Here is a 5,528-nt window from a genome sequence, read left to right on the forward strand (position 1 = left end):
TTTCCAGTGTGTTGTCCAATTCTTCTTGTAGATGCATACGGCCAGATATTACAGTTGATTAGGCCATTTTGATTTGATTATATGGATGACATCCTCTCTGGAAACCCCAAAACTGATGCAAGCGTGCGAATAAAAAAAGTTTGGCAAAAAAAATCTACGTGGTCATAAATTTTGAACAAATGACTAAACGCACTGAGTATGGTATGGAGATAAATAATAGACTCTTCATTGTCATTTCTTAACATTTTCTTCTTTTCCTGAATTGATTTTGGCATTCTATGACGTTAGTATCGTTTTCCAATACTTTTTTTGGCAACATACGACATACATTCACTCATTTTGTACAATTTACAGTATGGTCGAAACCTTTTCTTGTAAACGGACGAAAATTCATTCGCGCGATGATGTCATCCATATAATCAAATCAACCTGGCCTTATTGAAGTTTCTATGATGCCTCCTGTCAAACGAACACTGTATAGTACCAAGGACATGTCCAGAAGTTACTTTAGCGCCACCTTGCGGCTCTTGTTATATGGCAACCACTCATGTCACTGATTTTGAAGTAGTAGTTTACGTCTTATGAAAATTAACATGTATAACTTGCGTTGACATTATATGCTCTTAATATAACTTAACATGTCACTCATGGTGTAACCCAACACTAGTTACCATGGTGACAGCCGTCTGGTTCAGGTCATTGACCTTATTTGTCTGGAGAAGAAGAAACAGAGTAAAAACAAGATGTGTTCCCTTCTGCGAAGGGAAACATAATGAAGAAAATAGACTCAAGAACATACACTTTAAAGTAATGTCATGATGCCCATCACATCTGGTCAAAGTATCAACCCTTTAAAGGTGATTTTCATTACACGCTTGAATGCTCCTACATCTTTATTATTCCAACATTTTATGACTAGACATGGTGACGGGACACTCAAGTTATTTCAAGTTATTATATCAAGCCACCAATGCAGAGGACAAATAGAGGACAATACTCATCTTCACTTGAGTCAAGTGAAGAGAGTCGTGTAAAGTGTCTTTCCAGAGGGCACAAGATCGGTGGCATGTCAGGACTCGAACCCGGGACCTCTTGGTTCCGAGTCGAGCACTCTACCGTTGCGCCACGTGACCCCAAATTTGCATTCTGGTGCCCCATTTCCCCTGCACACCTGGTGATCTGACCTAACAAGTTGTCTGAATATAAACAGTCGTAACTTAAGTACAGGCTTAGTTGATGTTATCTTGCATGAGAAGAGCATCAAAGCAAAAAAGCTACATTTTCCTTAGTCGCACACTTTGTCGTCACTGTGACAAAAAGTGTGGCTTTAAAACGTTGTTAAGTATTCCACGTTAAAGCTTAATTCTGCGTCACAATATTCGAATAAGGTGAGAGCAAAATCTCGAGTAATGACCTAAATTACAGATAAGAGGACCCACAATTGCCCACCTGTTACAAAACCGGTCAGACGACTTGTGGTCCCTCTGTGGTTTGGCTGAATAAATCTCTCAAAATCCGACATAAACAAAGAAAAAATCTGCTTTTCATATTTCCATACAATAGAACATTAAAAACGCTTGTATGAGAAACGTTAAGGGTTTGCACTTATGTGTGAGCATACTGAGTCTGCTAAATCACAATTCTCCAATCGACTTAGAAGCGAAATACTAGTTCTAGCCATTGTAAAGACAATTCGTTGTCTGTTTGAAGTCAGCTTAAGAAATCAGACCACCCATATAACAAAACATCACCACAAGCAAACGCGTTTCGATAAAGGTATTTTTTATTAAAGTAAAAAAGGTGACAGTTATATAATACAAACCACAGAAGCAACAAGCACACAAGAACACGAACACAAGAAAGTTAAATACATATTTTAACTTATGATATGTACAACAGTTACTATTTGTCATAACTCTGTTGGTTACCATACTATTGAAGCCAGAGCCACACTCGTCGTACAATGATTTTCAGCAACACAGAACTAACAACCGACAAGGGTCTACGACAATCTTTTTCCGCCAGAAGACAGCTAATTATAACATGCGTACGACTAACCCACGACTGTCCCACGAACGTCCCCGATCTGCTGTTGTAAAGTCGTGCGACAGAACCCTCAGTACTAGTTGAAATGTCAAGGGCTTGTTTACCTCTATGACGTAAAGAGTACAAAGGGCAGCCAAGGCCTTACCGAACAGGGTGGATTGGTTTTGGCCTTAAGGGCTTCAAATAACAACAAAAAACAGAGCTAGCGGCTGCTCTCATGTACAAATGAAGTAGAAGAATGACAGACGTTACCGCCCAAAGTTGTCAGTTCTAAACGATCTCTATTGCGACGTGGCGTGCGACGTAGAAGTATAGAATATCATAGCGGTTACGTATACATGGGATCAGCTATGAATACTAGAGCATCTCACCTGAAATTAAGCACACTTATTCTACAATTAAGATTATGCGGCATTACAATCTTTACAGCAAACACGGTACACAAATTTTGTGGCCAGTGTCAACAAGGTACAATTAAGTTAAGAAGGACCATGTAACGTTACATGATTATTAATAATCTGATATAAAAGCTATAGTAGCTTCAGCCGTCATTAACATAGATATTTATACTGAACAACAACCATTAAAAAAGTATGGAACCGAGTTACGAACTCTCAGGAGTTTTTCTGTTGTCCGGTTGGATTCAATAAGAGTCCATTCCCCGACCAAGGTGAAAAACCAACTGGCTGGAACAAATTGTCCTGAACAATGAGAATGACTGTCTATTTTTAACTAGCTCTAGTCTACACGTCGTCCGGTCTTCATCCCTCGTTGTGTCGGTGTCTTTTTGTTTGGTTCTGCCACGCTGCAACATCCACGTGTCAGAGGTTCAGTCCCTGTAGCAAGGAGCTTTTGTCGGTAAAATAGGGAAGAGAAATCGTTTGTCGAAAGTTCGAAACGTTGAAAACTAGTGAGTCCCTTCAGGGCTGTTCTGTCTTCTCTCCGAGGCTTGGTAACAGACTTGTCCTACTGGAACTTCTAGTCGGGTTGTCTGGCCTCCATGTTCCAAATGTTTGTTTCTAACTACTAGTATTACAGACGACATGTACCAAAAGCGTAGCCGTAGCTTCTTATTGTGGCGGCGGAGAGTCCGGTTCTTTCTTCGGCTTAAGGTTGTCTTCTGGCGTAAGCTTGGCTTTCGTCATGTCTTCTCCTTCCATAGGGGGATGCCCCTGTTGTCCTTCGTACTTCTGGCTGGTGAAGGCCTCGGCGATCTTACGGTAGCGGTAGAGCATGAGCAGGGAGATGTACAGGACGACAGCGAGCCTGCGGTGCCGGCACATGACGGGGCTGGGCACCGGGTGGAAGCGATGGTCGCAGTCGTCGCACAGACACAGCGCCATGGACTGGTTGTAGGTGATACAGGCCGGGTCCAGACAGACCCACGTCGCCAGCCCACCGCAGCCGCCGCACGCAAACGACCGCGCCTTGTCGTCGAAGTCGTTCGCCCGCTTCAGGATCCACTCTGCTCGGGAGCCCTGGTAGGTGACGTGATCTCCGAGTGCCTCCATCTCTCAGTGCCGTACAGGATCCGTGATCAGAAGAAGAAACACGCCGAAACGCAGTTTGCGGAACGAGAAATGTACAGAAAACGAGCGCTAGTATCGGCCAGTGCGTCGTTACTATCTACGAACCGGTTTTCTGTTGGCGCCGCTCCAGCCTGGCTGAACCGGTCCGACCAGTCGGCACCAGAGCTGGCTTACCACAACTAACTACACGTTTGTTGGAATGTATGTTTACATGTTTAAACTAAAACGTGTTTGAGGGTGTGGTCAAAGTGTACAATAACTTTGAATTAAAGGAGATCAAGCTAACAAAAAAAAAGACAGAATGTAATGATACGATCTGCTTAAGCAATCATTTTACCCTTACCTTTTGTAGATGATTTACAATGTATATGTATATGTTTCCGACCGTTCTAACTGGCTGCATTTAGGCGCCATCTAGCGATTTTGCCTCAATCTGCACGCAACAGCAACCCAAGAGACAACACACGGGTGGGACAAGTAATGACAGGGTAAACTTGGCACCTTTCTCGGTAGACAGACACACTAAGTGTTGTGGTAGAATGGTTAAGACGCACTAAGTATTATGTATACATGTACTTCAAAAAGTGATTTGCCCCCTCCTACGTAAGCAATTTGGTTAGTCTGACCTTTTCATCTCATGCATACAAAACAAACACAGCATTGACTTACCAAGGACACCCCCCCCCTCTAGCATGGAGGTGGTACAACGTGTTTCTTACGCCCTCAATTTGATGCGTTTTATCGCCTATTTTGTAACGATGCGGGTTGTCCGAGCGGTCCTGGGTGTTCTGTCTCCCTCACTGCAGAGGAAACTGGACATCTGGGAGGCCAAACAAGCTCAGATGTATGATACTGCACTGGCACTAGGAGGACTACGGCGATCTGGTAGGTATTGGGGGTACTTGCTGACATTTCGTGCGTGTGTGTGTGTCTGTGTCTTTGTTTCAGTGTATCTGTATGGCTGTGTGTTTCTGTCTCTATGTATTCAAGTCTGTCTGTCCACCTGTCTGTACCGGTATATCTGCCTGTGTGCCTGTCTATGTGTATCATACGGTGTGTGTCAGTGTGTGTGTGAGTGTGTGTGAGTGTGTGTATGTGTGTGTGTGAGTGTGTGTGTGTGAGTGAGTGTGTGTGTGTGTGTCTGTGTGTGTGTGTGTGTGTGTGTGTGTGTGACTCAAAAGAAAATACCAAGAACCAAAATCGAGCAGGATCTAGGAGATGAGTGAGTGAGTCGACCTGAAGACTCGATAAATGATCATGTTGACAACTTCCAGACCTTCACGTCTTCTTCGTTCCGGACGTTGTTGGAGGAGTATACGCACGCGCTCCTGTGTGAGACCAGGGTGGGAGGGAAGGCGCCTGACGCCCCGGCTTGTGTCCGTGACGGACAGACGGACGCTCGCTTACTGGACTTCGCCAAGAAAGGTGCCGAAATCAGCTTATTACTTGATGGTTGGTTGATTAGTTGATTAGTATGTTAATGATAGATCATTTGTTCTGATAATCATTTTGTTGATTATCAAGTGTTAGTTGGTTGATGAAGGTTAGATCTACGATATGTATCATTGCCTTAGACCCTGTTCATACCAGACTTATATTTAGCGGTTTCAACCGGTTTTTCAAAAACCGGTTTTTATTTAACCTGGTGTGAACGCAAATTAACCGGTTTTTTAGGGGTTTAAATCCGATTTTGAAAAACCACCTCGGGAGGTGGTTTTTGAGGGGTTTTTGTGGGGTTTTTCCACCGAAAAACCTGGTCTGAACGCTAAGGGTTTATTGAACCGGTTTTTGCGTCATAATTCCAGGGTCACGGGGTCGAGCATCCTGACCATGTGCGACCTGCAAGCTTTTTGATCGCGTTGTTTGACCAACTTGAGTTCGTTTCCACTGTTTTTCGGTGGTAATCAGCGATGGAATCAGCATATGCAACCTGGTCTGCGGACGAGACGCTCC

At 43.7% G+C, this 5,528-nt stretch overlaps 1 pseudogene; it reads left to right on the forward strand.

Moving 5' to 3' along the window:
- The first annotated feature begins 4,333 nt into the window (after positions 1-4,333).
- The window catches only part of LOC109486053, a 6,287-nt pseudogene continuing 5,092 nt past the window's right edge, over positions 4,334-5,528 (forward strand).

The sequence above is a fragment of the Branchiostoma belcheri genome, unplaced genomic scaffold, assembly GCF_001625305.1.
Source record: "Branchiostoma belcheri isolate BF01 breed outbred unplaced genomic scaffold, Haploidv18h27 scaffold8, whole genome shotgun sequence".
Classification (NCBI taxonomy): domain Eukaryota; kingdom Metazoa; phylum Chordata; class Leptocardii; order Amphioxiformes; family Branchiostomatidae; genus Branchiostoma; species Branchiostoma belcheri.